The sequence below is a fragment of the Tachyglossus aculeatus genome, chromosome X4 (assembly GCF_015852505.1).
Source record: "Tachyglossus aculeatus isolate mTacAcu1 chromosome X4, mTacAcu1.pri, whole genome shotgun sequence".
In the NCBI taxonomy this organism is placed as follows: domain Eukaryota; kingdom Metazoa; phylum Chordata; class Mammalia; order Monotremata; family Tachyglossidae; genus Tachyglossus; species Tachyglossus aculeatus.
Window position 1 is genome coordinate 34666520 of NC_052098.1, and position 20073 is coordinate 34686592.

The window sequence follows — 20073 nt, forward strand, 5'->3', positions numbered from 1 at the left end:
ATGATGAAATACAAATCAGTACAACCCCACTGTCAAAATGCTAGTAATACACATGAAGACCATTCAGAAAAACCTGTGCCTGCCTAGTTAAAAGTGGGGGAAAAAAACCTTTGCTATATTGCACATTAGAAATTTAATTCTAAGATGAATGACCATTTTCATTTAAAAGTTTGCGTATTCATTGTTAACCTAGGTGTGGGAAATCAGTTACTAGTATCAGCAAAGTACCCAGAGACTGATACTGGCATGGATGAAATCCAGTTCTATGATTCCCTATACTGATACCTGCTACAGCTCCTGCTGAATCTGTGACGGTTCTCTCTTTGGTGCCTGAGAATGGAGATGAACAACGATGCTTAAATGTTCCATTTGTCACCTGAAAACAAAATTAACAAGCATAAACTCCTTATTCTTACCTTGAGATAAAAGTGACAAAATGCTTTGGGTTTTACTAGTCTGGAGCAAGTCCTCTTTTCTTTTTCAACTTCTCTATAGTAAGTGCAGCTATTTCTATGATGCATCTCTGACTCACTTCAGGTTGATTTATCCAACTCTCTTAGAAATATAGTTCACCTTACAGAGGATTCTACAGCTAGAAAGCTATAGGAGATACTGATCTCAGGCCCTTAGGCTCCAAAGCTGTTAGGGATCAAAGTATACATGAGCCAAGCAGGTTACCGAGGGCTGAGAACATTGTCTGACTTTGCTTCTATTTTTTCTGTGCTTTGATACATTTTTGAAAAACAGGTTTCGTAAAAGTCCAAGAGTCTTTATGCTTTGAGTTTACTTAGCATATGGAACATAGTAAAAACTTAAGGAATATGACAATATCACTATACTAAAAGAATGGTTGATCTGTAGACATGTCCAATACCTGCTTTTACTCTCAAGAACATCACTTCTGACTTAGAAGATAACAGAAGACCTGCTGGTGCTGAGGACAGTTTTCATATTCCATAGTTAATCTAACTCTGTGATGGTGACCAAATAGGCCATTGGATCATTTTTTGATATGAAGACAAACTTGTCCCATGATTCAAACTGAGGTACCATCTTTCCATTTTTAGCATGAAGGAAAACTTTGGTGAAGCTTTGGGTCGAGCATGGTTTTGAGGGGGTAGCATCCCCCATCTCTGGCATCCAGCCTGATCCCAGGGCCTCGGTGGCAGAGAGGAAACCCCTCTTTCAAGACCTGAAGCCCTGAAGGTGAGGGAGCCCAAAAAGAACCTGGACCTGCTAAAACACAAGGGAAGAAGGGGAGATGTGAAGGAGACAAAGGAGAAAAGAGATATATGGGGAAGAAGGAAAAGAGGAGACACAGGAAGGGAATGGGGAGGAAAAGAGGAAAAGTGAATGATGGGAGACTGGGAGAAGGTAATGATGGGGGTGAAGAAAGGGGAAAAATGAAGAGGGTAAATTACACAAAACCATACTGCCTCCACAGTTTTCTCCCCATTGCCACCCACCACCCAGCTAAGCAGCAGAAGTTATCTATGGCATAGACCAGGATAATAATAATAATAATAATGGCATTTAAGTGCTTACTATGTGCAAAGCACCTATTCTAAGAACTGGGGAAGATACAAGGTGATCAGGTCTGTCCCATGTGGGGCTCACAATCTTAATCCCCCATTTTACAGATGAGGGACTGAGGCACAGAGAAGTTAAGTGACTTGCCCAAAGTCACACAGCTGACAAGTAATGGAGCTGGGATTTGAACCATGACCTCTGACTCCCAAGCCCGTGCTCTTTCCACTGAGCCGCCACTGCTTCTCTAGGACAAAAGAACCTGGGATCCTTGCTGCACCAACTGCACGGTGACAGAAAAAAAATCGTTCTCTAAGGTCTCTCTCAACCTTGGAAATGGCCCACAATGGCTTGAAAACAAGCTCTATGGGATTTTCAGAGCCACCTCGCAGTTTCGAAAGCCCACAAGCTCACCTTTGCCATCCTCAACCTGCCAGACTGTTCGGGTGGACCCAGGGGCAAGAGGGCTGTTGACGTCTTTACCTCAAATGGGATCTGGAGTCTCCAACCAGGACTTGGCAGTGAAGAAAGAAATCCACTAGTTGCCAGGACAGGGAACTAAGGACTACCAGCAGGAGGCCAGAAATGCAGCAAACGATCCTGTTTCCTCTTCCAGCCCACTTCCAACTCCAAGAGGATGGAGACGGGTAGGCTGCTTATGGTTGCCTGCTCTTCCCAAAATACTGAATGGGCATAGCTAATAGCTTCACCCTTTCAGAGCTAATTCCATGAGGGTAATGGCCCCCCTTGTACCCACAGAGATAGCAATCCCTGTGGTCCAGGGCCTCTGAGTATGAAGGTTTTAAAGGAGCATACTAATCATATTTTCAAGAAATTCTTCACTTTCGCTAGTGACTTTTTGGCAGTGGCCATTTGTTCACCTTCCCTTCGCCTAGCTCATACTTTTCAGGACATTTAACTATTGGCAAGCTACATTCCTAGATAAGCTGAAAATTAAGATCCAACCATAGTTGAGACATTCTGAATCATCATTTTTTCCCTTCATTAGCATAAAACTCAAGGTTTAGAGTTTGAGTTATGGGTTTTGGCACCTAAGGACTAGACAGAATTCATTTCAAAATTCCGTAACCATATCTCTTTGTAACCCATTGGACCAATGAACTACCGGAGGATTCTGGAAGTTGGTTAAAAGATTGAATTTTGGCTTTCTTTGTAGTTAGCTGAATGCTCTGGACATTGTGGTTCAAAAGAGCAAGGGGAATCAGCCAAGTGTCTGTGTCAGATTACTTGCTTTATAAAATGGGATTCCTTAGAGTAACGTAGCTGAATATTGTTCCTATCTCCCACCTGCCCAATCTTTTTCTGCAAACCTTGTCCTAGAGATGGACATGGATTCTTAAACTGTATTAAGAGTATTTTCTTAGGTTAATGTCCTAAAAGAATGAAACATTTGCACTGGGACCTTCTGTTTCTCCAAATATATATTTGATTAAACCCTACGATGATTCTTAAAAAAATTAAATCAGGCATTTGGGTAATTATTATTATTATATTAAAGGCTTACTATGTGTCAAGCACTGTTCTAATCACTGGAGGAGATAAAAGCTAATCAAGTCAGACACATCCCACATGGGAATCAGTCTAAGTAGAATAAGTAGAATTTAATTATGAAAAGCCTTACCTGAATAAAATCAAATATTCTCAGAAACAGTTGCAAATGGGAGCCCTATTGGATAATATCTTTCCCGTCCATGGTTGCCTCCAGGCATTTGTTCCTGGTCTGGAAGGGACAGACTACATTTTGACAGTAAACTCCTTAAGGGTAGAGGACATTTCCACCAACTTTATTCTATTGCATGTTCCCAAGCACTCAGTTCAGTTCTCTGCCCTTAAGTGCTCAGTAAATACCATCGGTTGCTGGACTGATTGACAGAAATGAATCCAATTTTCAACAGAGTTCATAACCGTTCTCAATCTTCAGTATCTTCCTCTTTGTTGCTTTAGCCTATAGCTTAATAAAGAGGAAGACAAGAACCCTGACCCTTTGCTGCTCCAGCTGACTGTATTTCAGCCCTGCCCAGAGTGTTGTAAAAAGGTTGGTTGGGGAGATAGCACTCTACTGTGCCTCTTTTCAGGCTCTCAAGATTCAGCCCTGACCATCCCCTATGAGAATTTAGAGTGACAAACAGCTAGGGTCCAAGACTGTTTACTGCTACTGACTGCTTCTCTGGGAATGATTGAATTGTGATGATTGAGTTTTTGGTATTCGTTTTTATTTATTTATTTTATTATTTTATTGGACCTCTGGGAACATGGCTTTCAAAGTACTTTACAGGAAACTTTTGCCTTTTCTGGCCTGGGTGTTTCCTGAGAAACTACTAGGAAATATCCATTTTGAAATACACTCTATTTTGGCAATATGGTTTTTGCTAGAATGTTGTCTGGATACAGCATGCCATGGTGTCCGAAGAAACAGTTTGTGCACAAGCATATAGTATCAGAGAAGCAGCATGGCTTAGTGGCAAGAGCATGGGCTTGGGAGTCAAAGGTCGTGGGTTTTAATCCTGGTTCCACCACTTGTCAGCTGTGTGACTTTGTGCAAGTCACCTAACTTCTCTGTGCCTCAGTTACCTCATCTGGAAAATGGGGATTATGACTGTAAGCCCCACATGGGACAACCTGATGACCTTGTATCTACACCAGCACTTAGAACAGTGCTTGGCACATAGTAAGCACTTAACAAGTACCATCATTATTATCAGGCACCAAGAATACTAGAGCACATATTTCCTTCACACAGGGTTTTGCCAGAATGTAGCTCCCATATTATAGAACTGGATGTACCCTATCCTTATTTTCAAATTCATTACCTTGAAGAATTAGCAACCACCCTGCTCACCTTTGCCAATATCTGCGTGGCTCAGTGGAAAGAGCATGGGCTTGGGAGTCAGAGGTCATGGGTTCTAATCCCGGCTCTGCCACTCATCAGCTGTGTGACTTTGGGCAAGTCACTTAACTTCTCTTTGCCTGTTACCTCATCTGGAAAATGGGGATTAAGACTGTGAGCCCCATGTGGGACAACCTGATTACCTTGTATCTCCCCCAGCACTTAGAACAGTGCTTGGCACATAGTGCTTAACAAATACCAAAATAATTATTAAAATTATAATTATCTTAACCATCTTCAGCTACTCTCCACATCCCTAAGCTAGGAAAACACAAAACAACTGCTTTCCACTTTACTAAGCTAAGAGACTGCAAACATATCCCTGAAACACGTTGTCATTGCTACTACTTCTATTACTACTACTGCTGCTACTGTTATTAATTTCCCATACTTCTTTGCATCAAGCAGAAACTCCTGACCATTGGCTTTAAGGAACTCAATCAGCCCTCTCTTTCTTACTTATTCATTCTTTTCTCTTACTACACCCCAGTTTGGACTCCTGGTCCCTTTCAAGTTTGCCTACCTACTGCTTTGTTCTTGTCTTTACAATTACCAACCTCTTTTTTTATTGGTGCTTGTTTAGAGCTTAATATGTGCCAAGCATTGTACTAAGCTCTGGGGTAAATACAAGATAATTAGGTTGGACACAGTTCATGTCCCATATGGGGCTCACAGTCTCAATCCCCATTTTCCAGATAAGGTAACTGAGACACAGAAAATTTAAGTGGCTTGTCCATGGTCACACAGCAGACCCATGGAAGAGTTAGGATTAGAACCCAGGTCCTCTGACTCCCAGCCCTGTGCTCTTTCCACTAGGCCATGCTGCTTCTCTAACTCACATCTTTCTCTCTGCCTATCTCTTCATATCCAATACGATTGATTGATTGATTGATTCCTCCCTTCAAGGCCCTACTGAGAGCTCACCTCCTCCAGGAGGCGATTGAGCCCCCTCCTCCCTCTCCCCCTCGTCCCCCTCTCTATCCCCGCCATCTTACCTCCTTCCCTTCCCCACAGCACCTGTATATATGTATATACGTTTGTACATATTTATTACTCTATTTATTTTTTTACTTGTACATATCTATTCTGTTTTATTTTGTTAATATGTTTGGTTTTGTTCTCTGTCTCCCCCTTTTAGACTGTGAGCCCACTGTTGGGTAGGGACTGTCTCTATGTTGCCAACTTGTACTTCCCAAGCGCTTAGTACAGTGCTCTACACACAGTAAGTGCTCAATAAATACGATTGATTGATTGATCTCTTCAAAACCCTTCTGAGATTACATCTCCACCAAAAAGCTGTCCCCATTTATTTTCTTATCTCTCCAGTTCATATCCCCACTACCTGCCTCCTAATTCATTCATTCATTCAATCATATTTATTAAGCACTTACTGTGTGTGGAGCACTGTGCTAAGCGCTTTAGAAAGTATAATACAACAATAAAGAGTGACAATCCTTGCCCAAAGTGAGCTCGCAGTCTAGAGGGGACCTAATGCATATATATGTATATATATGTACTGTATTTTAGTGTCTGTCTTCCCTACTAGAATGTAAGCTCCATGACAGCAGGGGTCATGTCTACCAATCTATTGAACTCTCCTAAATGCTTAATACAGTGCACTACACATAGTGGATGCTCAATAAATACTACTGAATGATTGATACTCTATTACTAAAAACATTTGTTAAGCGCTTACCACATGCTTTGCAAAGGGCTGTGTTATGTGCTCGGTTGTTTACATGGTATTGTAAAGACAGGACCCCTGGCATTCAGGGGACTCCTAATCAAAGTAGGGGAGGACAGACACATAGACAATGAGACTGTGGGAAGAGCAACAAAGCTGGTTAAAATTCAAGTCAATAATTTTGACATCAAAAATATGTTTTGGGGGATTTAACATTTCCAGCATTAAAATGTTCCAGCCTAGAAATTGCCATAACCTTCTAAACTTTCTAAATGGTCAGCTTTCCCTCTGCTCCAGGGTGGGACTTGGGGGCTCAGTGGGAGGCTTTTCCCCCATGATAGCTGGCAATGAGGAAGGGACCATACTGATCTTCAGGATCCCCTCTCCCAGACTCCAGAGTTCCAGACACACTGATTCTCATGTAAACTTAATTGAAAAGGAAAAGAAAGAGGAGATGGTGAATAAATTTCAATTATGAGATACCCTCCACACCCACACCAACCTTATTACCATTATGGCTGACTTGATTTATTTTAGCTTCTGAGGAGGTTGAGTCAGTGACCCATACTTATCATTCCAGACCTGAGCAACTCAATGGAGTACCTTTAGTATGTCACTATACCCAGTCTTAGGTTTTGAGGTTTCTTGTTTTGATTTATTCTTGTTATGACTTTTAGTTTAATAAAAAATAGAAACCTATTGATTTGGAATCATGTCATTTTCATCCTGAAATATCTTAATCAGTAAGCTCCTTGCTCTATAACAGAGTATGGAAATACAGAGTAAGAAAGTATTTAAAAAACATAGGCAAGCAGCGAAGCATTTGTCTGCAATAAGGTTTGTAGTAATTATATTCTGTTGCACTTTTACTAATCACTGGCCAAGCCATTTATTAAGAACAATGAAGAGTTGAAGGGCAAACAACATCTCTGTCAGGATTTGATCATTGGGAAGATGCTGGACTAAGCTCATATATTTTTGCTAATGATCGGATCATCGTCAGAATGCATTAGAAGTGAGAAATGAAAGGGACTTTACTTGTCAGAAGATTTGATTTCCGGTCCTATGGGACAAGCTAGCCTATAATTAGATATAACTGATTGCAAGTATACCAAATCAGTCTCTTCACTGGTCTCCCTGTGTCCAGTCTCTCCCTTCTCCAGCCTATACTTCATTTCACTGTTCAGATCTTTCTAAATCTTCATCCTATACATGTTTCTCCCTCCTCAAATGTCTTCAAAGGTTACCTATTTGTCTCTGCTTCAAACCCAAAACCCTGACTACTGACTTAAAGGTACTCCATCAGCTCTCTCTAGACTGTAAGCTCGTTGTGGGCAGAGAATTTGTCTGTTTGTTCATTGTCATATTTATTGAGCACTTGTGTGCAGAGCACTGTATTAAGTGCTTGGAAAGTACAATTCAGCAAGAGAGAGACAATCCCTGCCCACAATGGGTTCACAGTCTAGAAGGGGGGACTTTAATGTTGTTTTGTAATCTCCCAAGCACTTAGCACAGTGCTCTACATTCAGTAAGCTATCAATAAATGTGATTGACTGACTGACTGGCTTCCTCTTAATTAACCACTCAATTCTCCTTCTACGCCCCAGGTCAGACTCTCCTTTCTTCCCAAGCCCATCTTCTCACTGTGACTTCTCTCCTCCTTACTCTCCTGCTTCTCCTCTGACTCACAGTCTCTTCTACAAGCCCTTCTCCAATTCATTATTATTAACCTCCTGGTCGCGCGTTCTCTCAACTATCACTCTCATACCACCCGAGCAGTTTTATACTTACCATCTCTTACTTTTGTGCTTACTGATTTATTTTCTCCAGTATTTGAGCACTTCTTCCTCATATGTATCTTCCTACCCTTTCTGGGTGTAAGTTTCTTGTGGGAAGGAATTATTTTTTCCATCTTTATTGTACTCCCTCTGTGCACAGTAAATACTCAATTAATATTGATAGCAATTTAGCTGTTCATAAATTTAGTAACACTATCAGTGTTTTAAAATGCATTCATTAGTCATTATTAATTTATTGATACATAATTGGTTACTTTAATTCATGTAGCTATTCAATGAAAACAGGCCTCATTTTCTGTCCTTTCCTAGTGGATGTCTATTTTTTTCAACAAGATGTTTCATTTGTGGGTGAACTGCTATTTCCAACTTTTAACTCTAAAGGTAATAATGCAGAAAGAAGAAAGTCCACACGAAATATAATCTCACAGTTAAAGAATGAGCTTCTTTTCAGGCAAAGAGATGATGAAGTTAAACTTGTAGACTCCTTTTCAATATTTCAGGAAAACACTTTACATACAATTCTGGGAATCTAGCCAAAATGCAAAAGCTGTAAGTTATATCCCACAGATATTATGAAAGGGTAAGAGGAGTCACAGATATCCAATTACCTTTATAATAAAAGTACAACATTCTATATCTTTCTCTCTCTTTGTTTTAGAGGGGAGGAAATGGGATGAAGGTTATGGATTAAATCTTCAAAGCTCATTTGAGAGGAACTCTTATCCTTTTTTTCCCTTTAATATTACAGTTTTCAGATTTTGGGTCAAAGGTAGCTACACTGAAAATAATATACTGAAATAGGAGAAGAAAACAAGCCATCTGCCCCAAGGAATTTTTGTGACTCGGACATCTACATTCAAGAAGTCTGGTGATGTGGTTCCAGCAATAGAGTTCTCTGTGGTGCTGAAACCTAAGCTGAAAACCAATAACTATTGATTCTCCTATTGTGGCACAAGATAAACATCAGCGTCCATCTTCTTATGACCTCATCTCCTTGAAGATGGAGCAGTCAATGACCATTGTCCTGAGGAAGATTTTCATTTTCATTTTAGGTCCTTTTTCACTCTGATTCATAGCACTGGTACCTAAGGCCACTTGAAATTCATGGTGAGAATGTTTTCACATGCACAGGAATAAGCTGGTGAATGTCTCAAGAGATCATACAATTTATATTAGAGCTGTGATGCATTACAGTACATGTTAAAGAAACAACCAAATGTATGCTGAAGGGCATAAATAGGTGTCTAGCAAAAATGGTATCTAATTTCCTGCCCACCTATCACATTTACAGATGTGCTGAGGGCTGTGCCAGTCTCCGCAGAAGCAAACCTGAACTGGATAACTCTACAAGAACAAAAATGTGTCTACTAAGAGATTAAACTAAATACATTTTTTCCCTCACTTCCACGGTATAGCCTCAAATCCCTCAATACACCGTCTCCAGTCCAACTCTGTTCCTGATCGTTATTATGATAACCAAGCCTGACACACAAAGGAAAGTACAGAGAGCAACACTAGCACCTCTGTATTGTGTTCCTTGACCTGACAAAATCATTTGACTCTAACAACAGGCCCGGGATCTGAAAATTGCTAACAAATTTGAATGTTTTGAGAAATTCACCAAAATCCTTAGGCCACTCCACAATAATGTCGGCAGAGTCAGACTTGAGGGTGTCCTGTAAGATCCTGTCCCCATCACAGAGTGAACCAGGCCTGTGTTGAACAGATCCAGTCCTATTCAACCTATACTGATGTGGGAAAGTGGGTGGTGGATGGTGGCCATTCAATCTACCATTGTTAGTTTAGACTTTGAGCCCCAAATGGGACAGGAGCTGTTTCTGATCTGATTCTACTACAGTGGTTAACACAGTTCTTTGCATGTGATAAATGCTTAATTATTATTATTATTATTATTGTTATTATTTTACTACCCTTGTTGAGAGTTCAAGGAGAGATCTGTGCCCAACATTCAAAATATACTTCCAAGGCACTAGGTAAACTTTTCCAGTTTAGCAGGCTACAAGCATCATCTTGTGTCTTTTGGAACTGCTCTTTGTTGATGTCCATGCTCTTGATGTACATATACAAGTCCTCCATGTAACTGTGATGGTGAAAAACTGTATAGAGTTGACCCAGTATAATGATTGACAGTAAGCCTGAAGAAAACCAGTCTACATCTGGGAAATGATCCACCCACAAAGGTTTATCATTCTCCAACTTCAGATGGATCCTCAAATCTGAGGTTTCTGTTCTACTACAGGCTCCCACCCTAACTAAAGGTTTCTTACTGTTGGGCTGGTTTGTTTTTTTTTTTTCTAATCTGTAGTTCACTTTACCCAAATACCACAGATTGGAGTTTGGATGAGGAAATTGCAGCAATATACCAGATCCCAATCACTCATCTTCTTGGCCCAGTTATTCCCTGGAGTCATGAAATACCTGCTGAGCTCAGGGTATATGACACAGGAGAGGGATTATGAAAACCATCTTCACAGTTGGGGATACAATAGTTTAAAAATAGAAAAAAAAGTCTTGTACATTTTAGACTCATTCAACTTGTGGGTCAGACTCAGCTTTCAATTGATTTTCCAAGGATTTTTTATTAAGTAATCTATTTTTTATAAATTTTTACCTTTCTGTTTTTCCTACCCTTAGATTTTTCATCATTTAGATTTTCAGTAGTCTGAAGGAGATTGTTTACTCTCCAAAGTAGGATTTTTTTAAAAAAATTTCAGTTCCATTCTCAGATCCTTTTATACATTCCAATTCCATTAGAAAACTAAACAACATTGCTTTCCTGGGATGCTATTCCTTTCTTCAGGGTAACCCAAGATAAAGAGAGTCTTTTCAGGTTTAGAAATACACAATCCAGAAACACACCAAAGCTGTGAGTATCAGGGTAAACCAGAGAAAATCAATTTGAACAACTCTAGGCAGTTTGTTCATCTTCAGTCTAACTTCCATGTTTATTGTGGACATTAGTAAGAGCTAGCATTTTATTATACAGGTGGAAATTAAGCAATGAAAATCCAAACAGGATCTCTTTATCTTGAGCCAACTTATAAATGATGCAGTTAGAAACAGAATTATCATCATCAAAGGTATTCATTGAGCACTTACTGTGTGCAGAGCACTGTACTAAAAGCTTGGGAGAATACAATCCAATGAAATTGGTAGAAACGGTCCTTACAAAAAGCTTACAGTCTAGAGGATGACAATATAATTTATGTTGAAATTCTTGGAATGGAGACACCAGCCTCCTTTTCCTCTATTGAATTTGCACCATTAATTGCAGTCCTCCACTCATGTATTTATGTAACTAAGTGCTATTGGTGGAAAACTAGAATCAAGCATGACTTTGGCCACTTCATCTTCACTCTGGTCTATGATTCAGCCTTCATTTCTTCCCAGCAACCAACTTCATTGCCCTCATCAACTTCCTCCACCACTCCTCTCTCTAGCTCTTGCCAGTTACTTGATCGGCAAACTAGACACCATCAGCAGTCAACATCCCCAAATTCTACCCTTTCCTTCTTAATGCCCTCCTACTCTCACATCCTTTGTCTACTCTTTCTCAACTTCCTCTAAAGATGAGGCCTCTCACCCGCTCTTAAAATCGGCCTCATCCAAAGCCAGCCTGAGATACTTGGGTGCTCTAAATGATTTTTCTTAAATTGCCTCTGGAAAATGAGTCTGCAGGCTGTGGAACGTTTCAACTTGGCACATGTGTAAAATTTGAACCCAGATTGATAGCATATTCTGCATGATTTGCAAAGTTCATTCATTCATTCATTTATTGAGCGCTTACTGTGTGTAGAACACTGTACTAAGCACTTGGGAAGTACAAATCAGCAGCATATAAATGGTCCCTACCCAAAAACAGGCTCACAGTCTAGAAGGGGGAGACAGACAACAAAACAAGTAGACAGGTGTCAATACCACCAGAATAAATAGAATTATAGCTATATACACATCATTAATAAAATAGAGTAATAAATATGTACAAATATACACAAGTGCTCTGGGGAGGGGAAGGGGGTAGGGCAGAGGCAGGGGGGGGGGATGATGAGGAGGGGAGGAGGAGGAGAGGAAAATGAGGGGCTCAGTCTGGGAAGGCCTCCTGGAGGAGGTGAGCTCTCAGTAGGGCTTTGAAGGGAGGAAGAGAGCTAGTTTGGCAGATGTGTGGAGGGAGGGCATTCCAGGCCAGAGATAGGACATGGGCCAGGGGTCATCGGTCGGACAGGCGAGAACGAGGCACAGTGAGGAGGTTAGCAGCAGAGGGTGTGGGCTGGGCTGTAGAAGGAGAGAAAGGAGGTGAAATAGGAGGAGGTGAGGTGATGGAGAGCTTTGAAGCTGAGAGTGAGGAGTTTTTCCTTCATCTGAAGGTTGATAGGCAACCACTGGAGATTTTTGAGGAGAGGAGTGACATGCCCAGAGTGTTTCTGTACAAAGATAATCTGGGCAGCAGAGTGAAGTATTGACTGAAGTGGGAAGAAACAGGAGGCTAGGAGATCAGAAAAGAGGCTGATGCAGTAATCTAGTCAGGATAGGATGAGATTGAACCAGCAAGGTAGCGGTTTGGATGGAGAAGAAAGTGCAGATCTTGGCGATGTTGCGGAGGTGAGACCAGCAGGTTTTGGTGATGGATTGGATGTGTGCAGTGAATGAGAGAGCAGACTCAAGGATGACACCAAGGTTGTGGGCTTGTGAGACAGGAAGGATGGTAGTGCCATCCACAGTGATAGGAAAGTCAGGGAGAGAACAGGGTTTGGGAGGGAAGATGAGCTCAGTCTTGGACATGTTGAGTTTTAAATGGCGGGCAAACATCCACATGGAAATGTCCTGAAGGCAGGATGAGATACAAGCCTGGAGGGAGAGAGAACAGGGGTGGAGATGTAGATTTGGGGTCATCAGTGTAGAGGTGATAGTTGAAGCCGTGGGATTAAATGAGTTCACCGAGGGAGTGAGTATAGATGAACAGAAGGGGACCAAGAACTGACCCTTGAGGAACCCCTACAGTAAGGGGATGGGAGGGGGAGGGGGAGGAGGAGCCCATGAAGGAGACCGAGAATGAACAACTAAAGAGATAAGAGGAGAACCGGGAGATGATGGAGTCTGTGAAGCCAAGGTTGGGTAGCGTGTTGAGGAGAAGGGGATGGTCCACAGTGTCGAAGGCAGCTGAGAGGTCGAGGAGGATTAGGATAGAGTAGGAGCCATTGGATTTGGCAAGAAGGAGGTCATTGGTGACCTTTGAGAGGGCAGTTTTGGTGGAGTGTAGAGGACGGAAGCCAGATTGAAGGGGGTCTAGGAGAGAGTTGGAGTTGAAGAATTCGAGGCAGCGAGTGTAGACGACTCATTCTAGGAGTTTGGAAAGGAAGGGTAGGAGAGAGATAGGGCAATAACTAGAAGGGGCAGTGGGGTCAAGAGGGGATTTTTTTAGGATGGAGGATACATGGGCAACATGATTTTATATTAAGTTGTATTCAAAAAGGAAAGTGCCCCCAAGGAAAGGACCCAACATGCAGTTGCCTTGTTCACCAGTAACTTTGGTCTGCCTTAGAACCCCTCCATCTATAGATTGGATGTAATAATAAACACATCCAAAATTGAACTCCTCATCTCCCCACCCAAACCCTGTCCTCTCCCTGTCTTTTCCCATCACTGTAGGCAACACCACTATCCTCCCCTACCTCATAACCTTGGCGTTGTCCTCAATTCATCACTCTTATTCCACCCACATATTCAATCCCATCACCAAATCCTGTCAGTTCTACCTTCACAACATTGCTAAAATCTATCCTTTCCTCTCCATCCAAACTGCTTTGATGCCCACCTTAACTACTGCATTTGTCTCCTTGCTAACCACCCGGCCTCCTATCTCTCCCCCACTCCAATCCATACTTCACTCTGCTGCACAAATAATTTTTCAACAAAAAACCTCTGATGGTTGCCCATCCACCTTCACATCAAACAGAAACACCTTATCACTGGCTTTAAAGCACTTGATCAACTCACCCAGCCCAATCCACATACTCTGCTCTTCTAACACCCGTTTACTCAGTGTACCAGCCTAGAGAAGCAGCATGGCCTAGTGGAAAGAGCATGGGCTTGGGAATCACAAGTCATGGGTTCTAATCCTGTCTTTGCCACTTGTCTGCTATGTGACCTTGGGCAAGTCACTTTGTTTCTCTGTTTCTCCCCATGTGGAACAGGGACTGTGTCCAACCTAATTAGCTTGTATCTACACCAGTGCTTAGAACAGTGCTTGACACATAGTAAGTGCATAACAAATACCATCATTATTATTATTATTAATTATATTAATGTCTGTCTTCCCCTCTAGGCTGTAAACCCATTAGGGGCAGAGAATGTGTCTGCTAATTTTGTCTATTATACTTTCCCATGAATTTAGTACAGTGCTCTGCATATAGTAAGCACTCAAAATTATAATAATAATGATATTTGTTAAGCTCTTACAAAGTGCCAAGCACTGTACTAAATACTAGAGTAGATACAATACAATCAGAAAACAATCCCTACCCAGGACTTCCAGTCTAAGGGCAAGGAAGAACAAGAGTAGCCCAGTCTACTGGAAAGAGCACATGCTTGGAAATCAGAAGACCGGGTTCTAATTCTGGCTCCACCACTTACCTGCTGTGTGACCTTGGGGAAGTCACTTAAGTCCTCTGTGAGTCAGTTTCCTCATCTGTAAAATGGAAGTTTCCAATACCTGTTCTCCCTCCTACTTGGATTGTGAGCCCCATGTGTCTATGTCTAACTTGATTAACTTCATGTATGCCAGCACTTAGGACAGTGCCTGACATAGTAAGCACTGAAAAAATAGCATAATAACAATAAAAAGGTATGTAATCCCCATCAGTGGGCTTTATGTTGGCCTCACAATTATTCTGCCTTTGACACATATGTCTCGTGTCCCATTTTGTGTCTTTTTTAGAGTGGAAGCCAACATATGACAAAGTTAAAAATGTTTAATGACACTGATGCTTCGTTTAAGTCTGATCTTCTGGCTTACTAATAATTTCAAAAGATATCTTTGGCTATCTGTTGCTTCAGTGAACTCTGAAGTGTCTGTATTCAAACCTTTTTCACAAACAGAAAGGTTGTCACTTTTACGGATCATAATGAGATTCCTCTCTATATAAACCAAAAAGCCCTTCTTTTAGCCATAACGTTCTCTGTCATTGTTGCTGAATTGTTTTTACCCTTCCTAATTATCTTGATCTGAATATACTTATATTTTGTCACTATTTTTTTGATTTTAGCTTGGATTTTTCAGTTTCACCTCATCTTGTTATTTCTTATCCATATTTCCAACCTTTCCCTTTTCTTATGCATAATTACTCTGTCCTTGCTTGCATCGGATAAAAATAAAATTTAATGTTTCCTGTTATATTTAAATGCCATGCACCTCTTCTTCAGATCTTCTTAAATGTGCTAAAACACTACATCCTCTTTCAGTCAAATCGAAGTTGTCCCATACATTAATGCATTACCATTCATTATCATTCTTAGATTTCAGTCCTTCACTGTATATTCTGGATTTCAGTATCCTCCTATCCATCTAATTTGAATATCTCATTTGAATACCTATGAATGTGCAATATGAAATGGCTTCCCGAAGAACAGTTAATTAGTTTAAGCATCTCCACTGCATTCCCTTCATTCTTTAATGTTGCAGTTATTCATCAGGGAGATCATGTTACTGGCACACTAGTTCTGGATAAGAATAGAAAAGGTTTATTCATTACCATGGTCTTATAACAAGGTTTCTTTTCTATTGTTCTTTCATAGGAGTCTCCTGGTTATAATTGCCATTGATATACTTTTTCTTTGTAGTTGTTAAGTTGGCTGTTGATATCTTCTGTCGATCAAATGTGAAAGGTATAGAAGGAAAGATGGTTTGAATGTGACATGTATTATGTCATAATAGATTCTTCTACACCAGTAATGAGAGGCCTGTTCTAAGGACTGAGACACATAACTGAGTCTATTTCAGATCAGCTATGTTGTATTTGTGTATGTATGGGTGGTGTGTGTGTGTCTGCGTGGTGTGTGTGTGTGAGTGTGCATATATATAAATGTGAAAGAGACAGGTAACTATTCTAACATACAGTTCAGTAATCTTATCTGTCAAATATTTATACCCAGATTCCAGCTGAAATACCTCTGTTAAACTTACCTCTCTCTTACATACCAGACACACTCACCCACAGAACCCCTTCCAGTCACACACAGAAACCATTAAACAGATTCCAACTATGGATGAGAGAGTGGGAGGAGCCGTAATGGCAAGAATATACATCTAAGACACTGTTGCTGCTTTTTGCTGAACTCTCTGGAGCTCATGTTCTCTGTCTCCACTGCCTATCACAATGACAGTGTTTTGAGGTACCACTAGGCGTTCCTATACCCCTGGCTTACAAACCTAGGAGTTTCTATACCCCCGGCTTACAAACCTCTGTGTTATTCCTCTGGGTACACACACTCTGTCAATTTGCCAAAGCTCATGTTGCTTTTTTGATTGTTTTCTATGTCTTTGCCTATGTATGCATCAATGTATAGTTTATTTGCCTAGGAAGCACTGTTTAATGACCACATGAAGTTCCGTATTCTCATTAGAGCTTTTTCATTGTGCATAGAGTCTGCTGCGCGTAAAGCTGTAGTGGTGGCCAACCTTATAAAATGACTGTGAGACCAAGACCTACTACGGAAGACACATCCAGCTCCTGAAGTGGTTTCACCAGTGTCACCTACAAAACAAGCTTAACGAGAAAAGGCAAGATAAGCTTACCAATAACAGGATCCTGACATCATTAGTTCAGCAGCACTGAAGCGATGCTCACAACAACAGAGTTACACTGGACAGAACAGGTGAGGAAAATGGATGACAGCAAGATACCTAAGATACTACTGCATGGTGAACTGAATTGGAATTGCAGAATTCAGATTATTGGCACATAGTAAGCGCTTAACAAATAGCATCATTATTATTTGCCATATGACTGAGATGTAAAAGACAGTTGTATGAAAAAGCTCTGGTTCAAGAGAGAGAAATTTCTAAGAACCTGATGCTACAGTTATATAATTTCTCTCCATTTGTCTTTTTAAAAAAAACTCACTTTATTGGACTCCTTGGCTTTCCTGCCATTTCTCATTACTAACATACATCAGCTAAATTGATAAAAAGCTAATTTCACTAAATGCTATCCAGTGTTAGAATGGACACATAGATCAGGATCCACTGCAGAATGGAAAGCTTAAACAAATGAAAATGTCTGCTGTTCTGGGCTAAATCCAAACCTAGGACAAATGGTGTCCTAGATAAGAGGTATCTCTGGCATCTCTCCATCCTTGATTGCGGAGTTAGTGAAAGACAACTTCACATTTGTAATTCTGGGAACGCTGTACATCATACTCTCCATTTTCCCTCATGAAACTGACAAAACCCAGCCAAATGAATGTGGTGATAATATGGGACTGATACTAACCCCATGAAGTTCAATTATTTTAATGGCAGCCGTGATCACAAGCCCACTGTATGTTGACCCAACATGACATTATTATATTTGCTGTGAATGAGAAAAATGCTAATGTAATGGTAGCCACTCAGGTCAGGATTGCTTGTTTTGCAGGTGCAGATTAGTGTTCTGTGTTTTTTAACTATTGAAAGGGCAGTAGAGTAGCTAGCCCTAGACAATCCCACCCCAAACTGAGTACCCCCTAAAGCACAGTGCCATACCTAAGTTCCATGGGTCATCAACCCCTCAGCCTGATCCCATTCCATGTTGGGAATTAAACTTGTATTCTGATTCTCCTGATTCCCCAGCTTTTTGCATCATACTTATATTACATATCTTACCTGTTCTTACCTATGTACCTTACGTATCTTTCCTAGATACACATCTTACCTAGCTCTCTTCATGTGGTAAACCCCAATTTGCACCCTTCGATCCTCCTAAAATCACTTTCAAACTGTTCCTCACTCATGACTGTCCTGCCTCTAGTCCCTTGCTCACATCCTTCCCCTGGCTGGAACTCACTTCCCCTTCAAATTTGCCAGATGAGATTTCCCCTTGTCTTGAAAGCCCTCCTAAAAGCCTTCCTCCTCGGGAAAGCCTTCCCCAATTAATTCCCACCAGTTCAAACTGTGTCAGCCAAACAGCTACTCTTAATACATACATATAGATCAATATTTAATAGAGAATATTTAATAGAGAAGCAGCATGGCCTAGTGGATAGAGCACAGGCCTAGGAATCAGGAGGACCTGAGTTCTAATCCTGGCTCTGCCACTTGTCTGCTTCAGGACCTTGGGCAAGTCATTTCACTTCTCTGTGCCTCAGTGACCTCATCTGTAAAATGGGGATTGACTGTGAGCTCCATGTGGGACAGGGAACTGTGTCCTACCGGATTTGCTTGTATCCACCCCGGAACTTAGTACAGTGTTTGGCACATAGTAAGTGCTTAACAAATGCCATAATTAATAGTTTTTTAAAAGCCAAATGCCAGATCTTGATAATATGTAAAGATGGCATGAAACTTGGGTTTCCCAGTGAAAGGACAGGCTTAGTATTAGTTTTTAGCTTCATAAAAAAAAATGTCTGTTTATCTTGAAAGAAAACAAGAATGATGAAATTAGAATCTATCATTATTGCATTCACCATCATGTAGAATCCAAGGGTTATGGGATGATGAGAGTACCTTTGTGACAATGGATTACATGGATTCATAAAACAACAGTGGATGTGATTTTTCTCTCTCCCAGCAAGGAAAGTGGAAAATACATTTAAAACTATGAGAAGTTTTCCCAAATAAGAAGAAAGTCCTCATAAAGAGGCAGTTCAGATACCAACAGAAAATTTGACTAGTCAAAAAGGAGTTTGAAGAGAGCTTGAAAAGGTAATAATAGCAAATGACTCATCAACAGGAGGAAAGAAGCATCTTCCATACCAAAGTTTACTGAAAGTATTAGGACTTTAGTCTGGAAAGTTGAAGCCTGAGTACATGATGGGAGTTCACAAAATCTTGGAACACTGAATTGTTATTCACCCAGTCTCACAAGCCTAGAACAAAGGAGCACTTTGACATATCTTCACAACAAACAGAAAGAAGCAGTTTACACAGCAGGTGCTAAAGATATGGAATTTGGCACTTGCAATCAATGAACCAATTAATGGCATTTATTAAGTGCTCATTGTGTGCAGATCACTGTACTAGGCACTTGGGGAGAGGACAGTACAACAGTCAGTAGATGCATTCTCTGCCCACAAGGAGCTTACATTATACAGGCAGAAAATATCAGTTTCAAAAAGGTTTGGTTAAATATCACAGTTAAAGGGTCCTTAAATGGCAGTTCAAAGGAAAATTACACATTTAGAGGGAAGCATTGGGAATATCTATAGCCATTGGGATGGATTTCACACTAATCCTTTAAGCTTTTTGTTGCCACTGTTGGAGACGTGATACTGGAATGTATGGAACATTAGTCTGGCCCAATACTAGCATAACTTAAGTTCCTAGGTGGAGACCACAGCAAGAAGATGAATGTGTGATACCTTCGATTTTTCTTTCTTTACCACTAGAACAAAGCAGCTAGAAAGTGTATTAGTCATAGCTATCATCTCTCAAGCAAGGGGTTTTGAAGGGGAGCTTTGATTGTCTCCAGTTCACCAGGTAGAATTCAGACTACTATTATCTGGACTGAGCCAGAATCATCCACAGGATTTTTAAAAAATGAAAGTAAAAACCAAATCTTAGTACCACACTGATTGTAACATCACAATAAAATGAGGCTACACTTAATTGCAGTGGGCCTTTGTAATGGCAGAGAACTAATTGCTCTTGATCTGCTCCTTCTATTTTTTCCCCACCAAACCTAATTATCATGTTAATCAACATTAATCTTGGCTTTAGCCTTTAGAACAACTTACCCACGGTTTTTAGGTCTAATTAGTGCTAATGTTCTTTGAGTAGTTACTAGTTATTGGTGCCCAATAAATTTCCCATAGTTATTAGTGCCACTGAAAAAGAAGAACTAGACCACTTGAGAGCATGATAAATAAAAGAGACAAAGAAGAACTTAAAATGAATGACAAGGTGAAAATGAAGGGCACAATCTCAGTCAATATGTGTAGAA